This window comes from Macaca nemestrina, chromosome 2 (assembly GCF_043159975.1).
Source record: "Macaca nemestrina isolate mMacNem1 chromosome 2, mMacNem.hap1, whole genome shotgun sequence".
Classification (NCBI taxonomy): Eukaryota; Metazoa; Chordata; class Mammalia; order Primates; family Cercopithecidae; genus Macaca; species Macaca nemestrina.
In genome coordinates, this window is record NC_092126.1 from 25,924,634 (window position 1) to 25,941,552 (window position 16,919).

General features: G+C 35.0%; 1 protein-coding gene across 10 annotated transcripts in view; it reads left to right on the top strand.

Moving 5' to 3' along the window:
* LOC105488914 (zinc finger protein 385D) overlaps positions 1–16,919 on the top strand; it is a 988,258-nt gene that overhangs the window by 201,648 nt on the left and 769,691 nt on the right. For 2 of the 10 annotated variants that reach the window (XM_071090839.1, XM_071090838.1), the window contains one exon: positions 5,697–5,896. The exons of the other annotated variants lie outside the window; for them this stretch is intronic. The gene's annotated coding sequence lies outside the window, so the exon portion shown is untranslated. The remainder of the gene's footprint in view (positions 1–5,696; positions 5,897–16,919) is intronic. 10 annotated transcript variants of the gene reach the window in all.

Below are 16,919 nucleotides of genomic sequence, written 5' to 3' on the forward strand. Positions count from 1 at the left end.
TTGCTTGAGTGTCTTCACAAAATGGCAGCTGGTTTCCCTGAGACATGATCCAAGAGAATGTAAGGCAGAAATCTTGTGAACTAGCCTGAGGAGTCACACATGATTATTTTTGCAATGTATGCTATTGGTTACATATGTTAGCCCTGTTTATTATGGAAGGAGACTAGAAGGAGACTATTATGGAAGGAGACTATATGACAGCATGAATACCAAGAGGTGAGGTTCAGTAGGAACAATCTTAGACGTGGCTAAAACAGCTTCATTTTCTCAAGCTACAATATGATTTATTTGTTCTGGGGAAACAAAGGCTATTGGCAGCTCAATGCAGACATCTCAGCTTGCAAATCAGGGGAAAAGAAAGCAACTCTCAGCATCTGAACACCAAATCTCTCAGAAGTTCTCTGATCCAGTGTGGCTCATATGTCCTGCTTTGGACTAAGTCACTGCCATCTGTTAGTCTTAGGGCCATGTTTCTAAACCCTGAGGTTAGGGACAGTGCACTGTCATTGAAAGAATCACTTGAATAAGTGGGATGGAGAAAGAGATGAATGATGGAGCCATTTCAGGGTAGATGGGCAGAAAAAAATCATATCCTCTTCATCATTATGTCAATTCCTAAACAAGACAGAGTTAAGAGGAATCACGCTTTGTTAGAAGAATCTGGAAATTACCATTGATTTTTTTATAGATTGGTACATCAGAGTTATTTAATGAGCATCAGTAGTAAGTAAAGATACTGATACATTCTCCTTGTTTTTCTCATAAAGTGGTAATTTTTAATAAGTTATATTCCTTCCCTGAAATATTTTAATGATAGTCTTTATTTTATGATTCTTTAGAATATGAGTAAAAACGTTTATTCATTAATTACTGTTTTGCAAGTATAAGTCCTACACATTGTATTAGCGTCTCTTAATTTTTGAAGAATAACTTCACCAGCTTAAATGTTTAAAGACAATAGATCTTTATTAAGAATAGAATGTTCATCTTTTATCACATATATTCTATACCTAGAATTAGCTCTAAAAGAAGAATATGCTCTAGTAACACCTCTAAGTGATCACATTAGGCAAAATTGTCTTATAAGGTCAATATGGCACACTATTTAAAAATATATTTAATTAGACCAATAATAATTATTTAACCCAATTAAAAATAGAAAAAGCAATTTCTCCTGTGGGCTTCCTATGTTTATTTTTTTAAAAAGAATGCTGTATTTAACTTAATTCACCATGTTAAACAATAATTACTGCCAGTTTCTTTAAAAGCACACATATTTCTTATAGATGAATAACAAGAGTCATGTAATTTAAGGGAGAAAATGTTGTTTGAATATGACTTTTAGGTATTTTTCAGAGATGATTTTACATTTTAGAAATTCAGAGTATCCTTTATACTTACTGTGAAGTGGTAGGTCACGTGATTTATCATGTTAAACTAGGTTAAATTACACCCCAAATTACAAGAATGGAAATCTATCTAGTGTAAAGAGAAAAAAAAATAGCCTGTACCTTTGTTATACAACTTATATTTCCTATGTATGGATATTTTTCAAGGATTGCAGGTTCACTAAAAAATACTAAAGAAGTATAAGTTTATTCATAGAGGACAGGTTTGTATGTGAATATTTAATTTTCCTTCAATACTAAGTTATTCCAGATGGTTCTAGTGGGCTTATCCCATGTCACTAGGTTAGTATTTATATAACCTTGACCTTTAGAACTTAATGATATTAGCAATTACTTTATGAACTTGGAGCTGCTAGCCATTATATTCAGTGACCACGACAAATTTCTTGACACATATATTTGGAAAAATTTCCTCTAGACACTTCAAAAGGCACTTTCCACTCATTTGAAATGCAATTAAGGTTACTAATACATGAATTTAAAACTAGATGAATAACAGAAAAGAATTATCTGCAATAAAACCTATTTACTATACCTTGTAAATGCACTGTCGTCAGAGGGTAGAGTTGGAATAAAATTAATACATGCTGCAGCATGTGAGCCCAGGGGATGTGCCATATCATGGACACAATGTCAGTCTGAACTTGCAGATTTGGTTTTCAACTTGGACTGTATTTGAATATTATTAATATATTTGCCCACAAGTAATTGTTTTAGAAATTACTCCTCAGCAGCAATATAAAATCTCAAACTGTGATGGCAACACTTACCAAGAATACTGTTTTTTTATTGCTTCATTACACCCACTGGGCCATTTTCATTGTTGAATTTAATTGGTAAGTGTTCATTTTTCCAAATAATGCAAACACATCAGGGCAAAAGTGTGTTAGAATTAGCAAAGAATAACAGATGGTACATGAGGGTTAGCATATATATAGCTCTGTAAGTAGAGCTCACTTCTGGAATATCCTAATATCATTTGGAAGGAAATGCTTGTGCTTAATGAACAACAGGACACTTTCAACAGGACACAAGGCAGTGTAGAATTTGCTGGGCCCATGTCTGTGTCTATTAATGGCTGTTTTGCGGTATGCCAAGCAAAATAACTTTGAGCTATTTAAATTTGGCTTATTGTCATCACCTAACATACAAGGCATGCAAATCTAAAAATATCAGAGTTTTGGTGGTGAGCAGGAAGATAAAGGCATGTATTTCTGTAATGCTTCTTTCTAGATAATAATAAACAATTTATTAACACTTTAGATCTGCAAATCTACAAACCAGTCCAAATTTGCCCAATAATATTGAACCTTCCTTTTTTCTTCTCTTTCTTCCTCCTTTGGGTTCCCTTATTCCTGATTCAAATCTCCCCTCAATTCTCACTTGCACCTCTAAACAGAGGTTTGAATACTATGAATTGTAAGTCTGTGAAATTAATATTTTATATAAAACCTCAAGGTATAGACTGAGGAAAACAATGTATGTGTTTGTATTAGGCTTTAGTTTGGTTTCCTCATCTGAACCACAGAAGACACGATTTGTGACATTTTCTCAATTGCCCCATGTATGGTTCATATCTATGCCATTCTGGATATGCAAGAGAGAAGTTAATCCATCACTTGCAGTTTATGCCATAGGGCATGCCTCATGGATCCTCTCTCAGAATCCCAGTTGAGAAAGACAGTTCATAAGAACTCAGGGATGACCTTGGGGCCAACTTTAGTATATAAGCAAAACTTAACCCTGAAGGACAAGAATTCCAATTGAAAAAAAAACTAGAAATGTTGGAGTTACCAGTTAAGGAATGGATTGTACACCTAATGAAGAGGAGAAAAAAAAAAAAGAAAAGAAAAGAAAAGAAATGCTGGTTTTTCTGCTAAGCCTAGAAGGCTGTTGGGCGTTCTAACAGAACTTGCTGTAAATCAGCGTATATTCTCTGCTCAGCAGCAATCCAGCTGGATTGTTTCTAATGCCATTTGGATATTTATTTTTATTTACTTGTCTTTGTAACCAGTGTTACAGATGAACTGCCAGTCCTAACAAGAAAAGAAAAAAAGAAATGAAATAGAAATGCTTAAAACCAAGAAGTTCCTAATACCATGAGAAGATATTTCTGTAGATATTTGAAAATATTTTTAAAAGTATTTTAAGAGAAAATACTTTTAAGAGTACAGGGCCCGGAGCAGTGGCTCACACCTGTAATCCCAGCACTTTGGGAGGCCGAGGTGGGCAAATCATGAGGTCAGGAGATAGAGACCATCCTGGCTAACACGGTAAAACCCCATCTCTACTAAAAGATACAAAAAATTACCCGGGCGTGGTGGCGGGCACCTGTAGTCCCAGCTACTCGGGAGGCTGAAGCAGGAGAATGGCGTGAACCCGGGAGGGGGAGCTTGCAGTGAGTCGAGATCACGCCACTGTACTCCAGCCTGGGCGACAGAGCGAGACTCCATCGCAAAAAAAAAAAGAAAGCACACTTATTTGTATGTAAACACATTCACACAATAACTTGCTAAAACATACAGCAGAGTCAGTGTTTCTTCCAATGCACTTTCCTATATAAAGCAAGACTATTATAGGTAGGATTTAGCAGGAATACGTTTTAATTGCCATTGGTCTTTCATCTCTCCACTCCAAGTCTCTCTCCATAGTGTTGCGAGCAGTATCTTATGAAACTACAAATCTATCATTTTACTTACTAAAATAAATCTAATGCTTTGTCTTTGTCCACAGAATAAACTTTGAAAATTTGGTTTCTGCCTCTTAGGGCTCTTCCTTTCCCATCTTTCCTCCGTGATTCCTGTGTACACTCCATTTCTGGTATTGAAAGGTGAAGTTTGGGTTATTGATTACAACTTCATGAATTCTAACAATGTGCACAATTTCTAGACCCACTTACTTAATAACACATAACATACCCTTTGCCATATTCAGAGGTTCGGGAGAATAGGGTGTGGATATTCTTGTGTGTGGAGCTTGCATCATTCTGCCTACCACAGCTACCCTGGGAGAAAGGAAGACTGGGAAAGATAGTCTCTCAGTGGCCAACTGCATCCCAGTGACAACTCTACATTATTGTGGACAGCTATCACTGCTGTCAGAATAAACACACGACTCTGCACAGTTGAGCCTCCTTTGCTATTTTACTTATTTTACTCCACAAGTTATAAACCAATGTTAAAATAATATTTCCTAATTTTAATTAAATATATATTATAATGCTCTCAAGTTTAATGTTGAATTTTATTTTGAGCAAAATGTCTAAGTATTCCTCATGATAACTTTGTTCCCTTCTGGTTTCATCACTAACTTCACTCTCCTTACAAAAAGAATGAAATGGAATATCTATGTAATATTTTAAAAGTACATATATGTCTTTGTGTGTGTGTGTGTGTGTGTGTGTGTGTGTGTGTAGGGTGAGAGGGAGAGAGAGAAAAAAGTCACCATAGAAAAGTTGTCATATTTTTTAGGTTGATTTTTCTAAATTAATTATAGTCTTAAATAGTTTAAACCACCCAAAGTGCTCCATTAGTTATCATGAGCTTGAGAAATAGATATGTATCACCAGTTAATTGAAAAACATATGGTGTTGATTAGTGCTTAGCACTCTTATTTTAATAGACTTCGATTAAATAAATTACTTCAGTGTATTTCCATAGTACAAGATGCCAGTTAAAAGTTGATGCTATAAAAAGGTACCGAACAAAGAAACAAAGAAACATTAGTGAAGAATGGCCATGCAATTTTTGAAGAATTTGTTCATGTCTTTTTATATGTGGGAAGATTTTAGATTGTATGATCTCCTCATTTGTTATAATCTAGGATGTCATAAGGCCCTGACTCTAAAGCCAGAGCCTGAGTTCAAAACCCAGTTCTGCCACTTACTGGCTGTGAATCAGTTTTCTCATCTGTAAGTTGGGGATAATTACAGTACCTACCTTATTGGCAGTGCTTTGAGGATTAAGTGAATTAGCACTCATAGCTAGTAACATTATATAAGTGTTTATAATTATTTATAAACAAACACTAAAAATGCTGATATTTTCATTAATGTCCTTTAGAGAATACCAGTTGATTACGAACAATCTCAAATATGGCATTGGTGCCAGTTAGACTCTAAACACTTATTTTGAACAAGACATATTTTATGAATACTGGGATCTAACCTATCTAGTAAGAGCATGAAATAAAGTAAGATGCTGGGATTTCAGTAGGAAATTATTCTCATGAGATCAAAAATATATCAAATTCTTATAATCAAGCTCATTTGCCCCCTTTTGTATACAGATTTATAAGGAAAGTCAGATCAAAATCAGAAGGTTGCATAACGGTCATGAAATCAGGACAGGTGAAGTCAAATGAAACAATAATTTTATAACATCAGGACATGGCAGCTGCAACATCTCCGACGACAGAGATGGTCGTGCCACTAGCCAAGTTTTAACTACAAGACTTGTCTCCACTGAAGAGTGCTTTAACAGACCCAGGTGACACTCCCTTCTCTGACTTGTTCATGTGTTTCCATGGTTGACCATTTCCTTCAAATCAGTATTTCTTCATGTCTCTCGATGTGTTTATTCATGTTACGTCAAATTACTTCTGAACTCGTGCTGGTCTGGGAGCATTCTTTCTCTCCAAGATGACTGTGCAATTTTTTTTTCTGACACAGTATATTGATTTCAAAGATTAATTTTTCAGACACCTTTCTTATTTTGAAGTTCCTAAAGAAAAACCTCACCTTCTAACTCCAATTACGTGAAGTAAACTTGCTTAATTAAGCAATCAGAATGCAAAACTGGTAGAATTTGGAAACATAATTTAAGACAGTGTAAGTGTTTGTCTAGGAAAGTCCCAATTTGTGCCTATATACAATTTTAGTAAAATATTATTAAAAGTTGAGCTAAAACAAGTCAATGTGAGTTGAGTAGAGATCTACTCTTTCATGCCACCTTCTGCCACTGTCCTGTCATGCAATAAAGAAAGTTATCGGTTAACACATGGTGAAATCTACAATACAGTCAGCAATAATATCCCTTTCTCTTCACAGGTTTCAGACAAAATAACATCTTTCTCCCCAGGCTGCTTTTCCAGGTGGGACAGAAATCTTTTATTTTTAAAAAAGAAAGTGGGCCAGGCATGGTGGCTCACGCCTGTAATCCCAGCACTTTGGAAGGCCAAGGTGGGTGGATCATGAGGTTAGGAGTTCAAGACCAGCTTGGCCAAGATGATAAAACCCTGTCTCTACTAAAAATACAAAAATTAGCTGGGCATGGTGGCAGGTGCCTGTAATCCCAGCTACTTGAGGGGCTGAGGTACGAGAATTGCTTGAACCCAGGAGGCAGAGGTTGCAGTGAGCCAAGATTGTGCCACAGCACTCCAGCCTCAATGACAGAGTGAGACTCTGTCTGAAAAAAAAAAAAAAAAAAAAGAAGAAAAGAAAAGAAAGAAAGAAAGTGAACTTTGGATGGGTAGATCATATTTAAATGCTTGTATTATTTGTTTTAGGAGAAAAAGATTGCCACTCTCCATGGTTTTTGCACATAAAATTGTAGTTTAGCTTTTATTAAGCCTGCAATAAAAGTTGTTTTACTAAAGAGCACCATTGAATTAGAAATTAGTATGACACTGACAATATTATATCTAAACATTTGTCTACTATGTCATTTAATTTGACTTAAATGTTCTCTTAGTATTTCGTTTCTGTCTTTGATGATTATAGATCTATACATTTATTAGTTGAAATTTACAATTTTAAAGTTTCCACAACCTTTTCTATTTTTATCACGGGAATTTTAGATTGGGTAAAGTAGATTGCTCTCTCATTGGTAGATTATAGATGTAATGAACTGAAGTTGATAGTAAATAATAATATTCAATGGACAGCAAGGTATCTCCTGATTTCAGCATTTCTGGGAGAAAATTCATGTTTACTTAAAACATATTTTAACCTACCTAAAAACTCAGGATAAGGCAGGATTTTTTTAAAAAAAGATTTTACGCCTGTAATCCCAGCACTTTGGGAGGCCGAGGCGGGCGGATCACGAGGTCAGCAGATCGAGACCATCCTGGCTAACACGGTGAAACCTCGTCTCTACTAAAAATACAAAAAAACCTAGCCGGGCATAGTGGCAGGCGCCTGTAATCCCAGCTACTCGGGAGGTTGAGGCAGGAGAATGGCGTGAACCCGGGAGGCGGAGCTTGCAGTGAGCCGAGATTGCGCCACTGCACTGCGGCCTCGGCGACAGAGCAAGACTCCGTCTCAAAATAAATAAATAAATAAATAAAAATAAATAAATAAATAAAAGATTTTAAAAAATGGCCAGGTGACACCACTACAAATTTTAAAAATGGAGATATATGGAACCACAAATCTATAGCATCTTAGCATGTGAAGGAACTTCATGGCAGTGTAGTCCATTTGTCCTTTTTTGTTTTGTTTTGTTTGAGACGTAGTTTCACTCTTGTCACCCAGGCTGGAGTGCAACTTCCTCCTCTCGGTTTCAGCGATTCTCCTGCCTCAGCCTCCCGAGTAGCTGGGATTATAGGCACCTGCCACCACGCCTGGCTAATTTTTGTATTTGTAAGTAGAGACAGGGTTTCACCATGTTGGCCAGGCTGGTCTCGAATTCCTGACCTCAGGTGATACACCCACTCCGGCCTCCCAAAGTGCCAGGATTACAGCCATGAGCAACTGTACCCGGTCCCGTTTGTCTATCCTTAACTCTAGTACCATCAAGTCTTTTGCTTGTGTAGCTGAATTCTGAGAGCATCATCAAATGCAAAAGTTGTATCAATTAGCACACACAGTGTTGAAGATTTGAGATCTTCCACAATTAGAGGAAAATTAAATTATAAAAATATATGTTGAAATGATTTATCTCCCTTGAAGTCAAAGCAAACAACAAATGGTAAGATATATTTTAAAGACAAAACACCATGCTGCACTGAGGTCAATAATGGTCCCATGAACATGAGTGTGAAATATCACTTTTCCAAGTGGGCCAGGATTTATTGCATTAGAAGGCAACAAAGATCATTTGTTCACCTCCTTCTTACAAATGGGAGAACAGTCAGAGGGGTGAAGGGTTTGCTGGAGGCCACACAACTTGAACATGTTAGAATCAGCACATTTTGATAATCCTTGCTTTTTATACAAGTACTGTAAGTAAATTAATGATCAGAACTCCTAAATCTTTGAATTCACCAGAGAATTGAAGTTGATATTTAGTTTAAAATTAACATACTGACAAAGTGAAACTCATGGTTTTGTACCCTACATTTCTTAAATCTTAACCTAAATAAAAAATGAAACTTTTTAAAATTAACAGTTCTTTCACGCAATAAAAGTAAAATACAAAAAAAAGCAAAAAAATTGTTAAAAACTAAATTTAAAAAAACACTAAAGCACAAAAAAGGTGAAAAAAATAACTAATAGTTCTAAGACCTCCATTTTGCCAAGTTACCCATTTTAATTAGAAAGCAACATTCAAAAGGGCAATTATAGTTTGATAATCTACTAAACCCATTTTTAAATGAAAATATATGTATTAATGACACAATAGTTACTTTTATAAGTAACTTTCATAAAGAATCCTTGGTTTTAAAACTTCTCATTCTAGAGAGGCCGAAGCGAGCAAATCATGAGGTCATGAGTTTGAGACCAGCCTGGCCAATATGGTAAAACCCCGTCTCTACTGAAAATACAAAAATTAGCTGGTCATGGTGGCGTGTGCCTGTAGTCCCAGCTATTTGGGAGGCTGAGGCAGGAGAATCGCTTGAACCCACGAGGCGGAGGTTGTAGTGAGCCGAGATCACGCCACTGCACCCTAGCCTGGGTGACAGAGTGAGATTCCATCTTAAATTAAAAAAAATAAAAAATAAAAATAAATTCTCATTTTCTGAAAATCAAAGCACTTAAGAGGAGCAGAATGCATACTGTTACCTTTAAGATAATTTAATTTTAACTACCCCAGTTAGGTGAATATCTATGAAAAATAAAAAGGAAAAATGTCCAAGGAACTTCCTCTCTTAATAATATTATATGTAACCTTAACTATTCATGCTTTAGTTTTAATTCATTATTTTGCTTTCATTAATAGAAATGGACAGAAGCTAAAAACCACCTTCAATTAATAATATTCCTTTATTTGCTTTAAGACTTGTATTAAGATTCTTCGTTGCCTTCTTTTCAGGTCTAAGAAACCCAGTTTTTTACAATTAAAATTTATAAATTTTTTGTCTAATACTTAATCTGTCATATTTTTTCTTACATCTATATTTATATCCATATCCATAATTTCTCTATTTGGAGCTTAAATCTAAATATAATGCATTTGAGAAATATAAATATAACAAAATCTTTACTAAAGTCTCTTACATATGAAAAAAACTCTATTGTATATGTATAATTATTTTTATATTAAATTTACTACCCTGCAATACATTTTTATTTATAACAACTGCTATAACAAAGTAATTTTCAATTTGGATTCTTTTAACAGTCTAGATTGATTGAGTTCTACAAACTTATTAAACAGTCTTTCAAGCTTATTTGGGTAATAGAAAAATATGTTAAATGGTACTGAAGTGAAAAATGAATATTACCTAATTTTATCTTTTTAATGGGTTTCTACTCTCTCTAAGTCGAATTTGATAGTGATACATTAGTCAGTGTATCTACGATAGCAAATAAATTTTGTCTTATATGGTAAACCTGAATAATTTGTGGACCCTGCAATGTGCTGAGTGTTTGAAACCAAATCCAGCCTCTGAAGGAAAGATTGTAATAATTAATTAGTTATGTCTGTCATGGATGTGCATCAGGTGGTCAAGTTCTTCATATGGGAGTTATTTCTTTTAACTTTTACTCAGGTATGTTTGGGATTAGGGATACAACTGGGATATTTAATTCATTTAACAAAAAAACATGGTTTTGGTTAGGTGGTAATTTGTTTTAAGACATTTTCTTGACAAATATTTTTCCTTGGAAGTTTGGGTTACTTTCTAATTTTAATATTAATGATTGCAAAAGAGCTGGTATACTAGTTATGTATTTATGCATAATAATATTACAGAAATTTTATGTCTTAAGACAACACACATTTATTAGCTCACAATTTCTGAGGCGCAATGGTCCACACATTACCTAACCAGGACTTCTTCGAGGCTACCATAAAGATACGGGCCGGGATGTGTTTTTGTCTATAGTTCAACTGGGGAAGGAACCACTTCCTCACTCATATGTTTGTTTACAGTATTCAGCTGCTTATTACGGTCTCATTTTTTTTCACTGGTTGTTGGCCAGAGACTACCCTAAGATCCTTGCCACATAGTCCTCTTCATAGGGAAACTCATAATAAGCTCACATTTTCTTTTCAGATTGTAGAAGTGAAATATAAGACAACATGAAAAAGCTTTGGCAGCTTGCTTCTTCAAAGTTAGTGAGGGAGAATCTCTTCTCACAAGATAGGCATTACTATCTTTTTGCAACATAATCCCACTCATGATGTACATCCCATCACCTTTACCATATTCTATTGGTAGAAGCAAGTTACAGGTTCTACCCTCCAGGAGAGCAGACTGTGGGAAGGTCTGATTAACTCAAGGTGGAAATTAGAGGGGCCATCCTAGAATATATCTGCCACAGTTAGGATGCGCAAATTTTTCAGGGAAATTTATCTGGGTATAAGAAAATATTCTCATATAGCCTGAAGATATCCTGAATCATCATTAGTACCTGCTCTTCTCCTTTAATGATGAAAGGGAGAAAACTGTAAATGGAAACATTGATCTAAGAGTAAGATATTTATAAGAATGGTTATGGAAAAATTGGATGCAGATACTGTAAATGGAAACATTGATCTAAGAGTAAGACATTTATAAGAATGGTTATGGAAAAATTGGATGCAGATAATATGACAAAGTCTATGTTACAAAAAGACTAGGCATGGCCAGCAGTTGAAATCACCAAAGTATTAAAATGTATTGTAAGAAGACAGAATCGGCTGGGCGCGGTGGCTCACGCCTGTAATCCCAGCACTTTGGGAGGCTGAGGTGGGCGGATCACAAGGTCAGGAGATCGAGACCACGGTGAAACCCCGTCTCTACTAAAAATACAAAAATTAGCCGGGCGCGGTGGCGGGCGCCTGTAGTCCCAGCTACTCAGGAGGCTGAGGCAGGAAAATGGCGTGAACCCGGGAGGCAGAGCTTGCAGTGCAGCCGAGATTGCGCCGCTCCACTCAGCCTGGGGGACAGAGGAAGACTCTGTCCCCCCAAAAAAAAGAAAAAAAAAGAAGACAGAATCAATGAGATAAGGAAAAAAACCTGAGACTTTAAGCATTACAAATGAGGGAGGGAAAAAGCAAAGCTGTCTCTTAACAACAACAACAAAAAAAACCAAAAAATGGAATAAAAGCATATAGCTACTAGATTTACAGGCCGAAATCTTCATCACAATTCTCCTCTTAGCATTACTGACTGTTAAAAGTCACAGTCAGTCTAGCCTACATTATCTCTGTCTTCTCAAATTCCACAAAGAACTAGGATATTGTGTGATTTGATATGCAAATATCCCAAGTGGCTAAACTAGTGCTAGACACAGGGCAGGTGCTTAAAACATATTTGTCATAGGACTTTTCAATAGCTTGTAGGGTGCCTATTTTTTTCTTGGCATAACTTTTCACCAGATATACATAAAAACAATCATTCTCTAATTCAGGTCTTCAGAAATTTTTCTGAGGCAAACCATTCTTAAGTTTTATGTAAGCTGTTTTAGATCCAAAGTACGGTAGAACTAGCTGAAAGTGAGAAGATATTTGGTGCATTTTCAAGAAAATAGGGTTGATGCTTAAAATACCTTAAAAAAACATGGTCTGAGAACTCAAGAGCAGGACTCACAGTGCAGCCTCAGCATCCCTGGTGTGATGGCAGACACGCTGTGTGGCATAACTCCAGGGGGACCATGTTTTGCCAAGGAGGCCCTGATGGCATGACTGATTCAAGAAAACATTCCTAAAATAGGAACAATAGGTCAGAATACAGGAAAAGATTTGCATACCATTGACTAAAAAAATGTAATAATAGTAATATAATTTTCCGTTGGACTTTGAAACTTTGAAGAATACATTCGTGACACTGAAATTTAAGACATATCTGATTATATAGTAGTAGATTCTACTTGAATAATTTACCTTTTTTAACAAAATATTTTTGTTTTTATTTTCGAGGTTAAACTATGGGCTCCCATTTGGCCTCAAAAATATTTTAGTGCTTTCATGGTGAGTCATTTGAAGATTAAGGTAAAATTTCTTTTTGAAACTGAGGACTCAAAATAGAAATTCTGATTTGAAGCTTACAACTCTAAAAAGTCTACTGCTTAAAAGGGAGAAAGGAATGCATTTAAAAGTTTCATTCTGTATCTCATTCTGCCACTGTGGGCTTAATTTTTGTAGGTGAATCTGCAAACATTCAGTTAAGACTTCCATCACCTTGTAAAAGCCATAATTGTATTGAGACCATCAAATTTAGTGTGATGCTGGGATGTGATAAAAACTGTACTTGAAATACAATCCATTAACCTTGATTTGCCTTATGTAGTCTTCTATAATGTAATTTCCTATCATAAAAGTAAGATGTTCCTAATTAAAATATTCTCATTTTTAAAGTTCCTAAGTGATATTTAAGTTAGGAGACTATGTAAAACAATTGATGCTTTTTAATAAAGACAAACAATTGAGATTATCTGCTGTTCTGTGACTTTCTCCCAGTTTATCTTTAATATCTGAGTTGTGTGGCTAAATATTGGTGAGTTCATCAGCTGTGCTATATGCAAACACACACCACTGAAGCTGAATGTTGTGTTACAATATATGTATGTTAGATATTTACAGAATTACAGTAATGCTATTTTTATGTCTGGGGAATTTCCAGATGCTGTAGTTTTAATTTTTAATTCACACTGCACTCTAGTGGGGAATTAGATCAAAGTGAAATTATTTTTATAATGGTACTCTATAGCACTAACTGTGAACTATTTACAGTTTTAATAGTGAAATGTAGAAGATACTGTAACTCACTATAACTTTCTCAAATGCTTAATGCTATAAATATGATTTTATATATTACAGATAATATATATTTAATATTTTACCATAACAGTAAAATACACTTTTCTACATTAGTCTTGAAAATAGAGGAAGATTCACTACTGAAGTAGTTTATTTGATTAATATATATGTATTCCAAATATGCTACATAAAATCTGTATACATATATACATATGTACAATTTATACAGATATATACAATATGTATATGCATATATATGTATATACAGATGTAAGCAATACTCTCTAAATCCTAATACAAGGAAATGCTGAATAAAAGTTACTACTTATTTTTTTCATCCAAAAAAGACCAAATTTCTTTCATAAATTTTATGAATAAAAATGAGATTTAAAAATATTTGCTTATAAAGGTTCATTACTATTCTTAATTTTATGAAGCAATGTAACTTAAATCCTGCACAGGCAACTTTGGCAGCAATGTGTGGCTACAGCCACCTTTTGAATCACCTAATAGCTTTTCTTTTTCATTTTTTCTAAGTTATTTCAAATTAATTTTAGTGCTTTTAAAATCGACTTATGATATTGTCTCTGGAAATTGTATTCCAGGTAAGCAGTATCTAATCCCATGACATTAGTACAGTATTTTTCCCATTTTACTCTATATATGCTTATTCATGATTTCCACAACCTTTTACCATTTTTAAAGGTAATTTTAAATGCTTTCTGCAAAATAACATATTGCAGTAGCAGTTGTATCATTATATTCTTACAAATAATAAATCTTTGTTATATGTTTACCTTCATTTTATGAGCTGGTCAAGAAAATTGTATAAAAATTATAAACTCCATTAGGATTTGTATATATCACACAAATTACAACTCCCCTTTTGTGAAATGGACTAGATTGATGTCTTCCCATACAGTACATTTTTTTTCCATAATAAAGCAATTTTAAGAACGCTTTATAAGAGACTCTATAAGGAATTCAAAATTGGTGGATTCCTCTTTTCAGAAGAGTAAGTTTTTTTGAGCAACGTTTGTAAAATGTGGGGAATATTTAGACATTAAATTTTATTTTTTTCAATAAAATTATTTTTAAAGAAATGGCCAAAATCTGTCACCTGTTGTGCTTTGTATAAATATTATTAAAACCTAAGAATATAAAGCTGCTTACCAAATAAACTTGTAATTTTGACTTTTTAATGAACTAGCCAGCTGTCATCTACCCTATTTGTATTTCAAAGTTATCGCCATGAAGTATCTCTAGATTAGATTTTTATTTTGTTTTCAGTTGAACCAAAAATAATTTCTGGAGATACTATCACATCAAGATTTCTAAAGGGATTTTAGTGTTTAGCATTGGTCTCTGCCACTATTTATATGAGGTTGTCTGTGCTAAATGTCTTCTAGATATGTAAATTCCTATCTGCCAATTTTTAAAAAAATTATATGGTGGGAGAAGTCTTGTAAAACAAGAATATTTTGGTTTATTTATACCATTTACAGTCCTATGACTTTGTAAGTCATTTGTAGAACTACTTACAATGTGGTTTATTGTGCACTAAACTGTCTGTTAGTGGCTGTCATCTACTGACGTTTCATTGTCAATTCAGATTATCTTAGAAACTTGAGATTCTTGGAGATTTTAGAGGCTTGCCGCTTTGACAAGGCAGCAGATGCAAGAACAACGAGTAAAGCCGATCACGGACAAAACGATGTAACCTGGCTTGTTAACAATAAGATAAAACACTGACATTATTTGCAGGAAAAAATTTCTACTCATTAAAATTGGGGCCGGGCGCGGTGGCTCAAGCCTGTAATCCCAGCACTTTGGGAGGCCGAGGCGGGTGGATCACGAGGTCAGGAGATCGAGACCATCCTGGCTAACATGATGAAACCCCGTCTCTACTAAAAAATACAAAAAACTAGCCGGGCGTGGTGGCGGCGCCTGTAGTCCCAGCTACTCGGGAGGCTGAGGCAGGAGAATGGCGCGAACCCGGGAGGCTGAGTTTGCAGTGAGCTGAGATCGCGTCACTGCACTCAAGCCTGGGCTACAGAGCGAGACTCCGTCTCAAAAAATAAATAAATAAATAATAAAATAAAATAGGGTTTGGTTGTCAACTAATACACACTATTTTACATACTTTAATTTTATATTAATGATTGTGGGAGTTGCGATAGGATTGAAACAGTAAAGCGAATATGAAGTTTATAAATTGTTAATTATGTGGTGGTTGACTGGATACCTCTGTGTGTGTGTGTGTGTGTGTGTGTGTAAATGGCTTATAATCTTAATTGAAACTGATAATAAATAGAAGAAATCAGTTGAGGTGTATTAGATTTTTTGTTAGTGGGTTGGTAGCTCTGTTATTCAGAAGGAAAATTTGAATTAGATAAAATGACTTAGAACTGTGTTCCATATTGGATTTTCAACCCTCAGCGCTTTTTTTCTGAATTGAATTTAACTACCTATTAACTACCTCAGGCGAATTCTGAGCTTTCTACAGGGCTGGGGAGCCTTTCCATTGTAAGTGTGTATATGGCAAGCAAGAAGATAGGAGAAAGTCATTTCAGGCAAATTTGAGATAAAGATCCATCTGATGGTGGACCGCACGTGAAGCAGTGAATGTTTCCCTCATTCTTCAAATCACATAGTTTATTTCTAGCGCAGGATGAATGAGCAAGGGATAAAGAGAACAGAAGTTTCTTTCTCAGTTCTTTCCCAGAGCACACAAGTTCTCAAGAGGTTCCTGTTTTATTGTCAAGGAGAGAAAATGGTCTCTGCTCTATTTTCCAAATTTAAAAAGATATTAAATAAAACTTTTCTGTATAATTGTCTTAGAGTTGCAGAAAAATTGCCAAATTGGTCGAGTTCCCATAGACTTCCCATCCAATTTCCTCTATTGTTGATATCTTTTGTAAGTACGGTACATGTGTTACAACTAATGAACTAATAATACATTATCATTAATGATACTCTATGTTTTATTTGGATTTCATTAATTTTTCCTCTGATGTTCATGTTTTGTTTCAAGGCCCCATCCAGGATACCACATTTCATTTAGTTTTAGTATTTCTTTAGGCTCCACTGGGCTGTAACAATTTCACAGACTTCCCCTAGTTTTGATGACCTTGACAGTTTTGAATATTGGTCAGGTATTTTGTATACAGTTCCTTAGTTTGTGTTTGTCTATTATTTCTGTGAGGAAGATCACAGAGGTGAAATACTATTGTTAGCACATCATATTAAGGATTCTTGCTATCAGTGTGACCTATCCCTGTGGATATGAAATGTGATGTGGCTGAAGTATTAATTATCAGGTTTCTTCACTATAAAGCTACTTTTCTCCTCTTTCTGTACCACACTATTTAGATGCAAGTCACTAAGCATAACCTATACTTGAAGAGTGTTGTGCCCTATCCGGCTTTGAATGGAGGATGTCTAT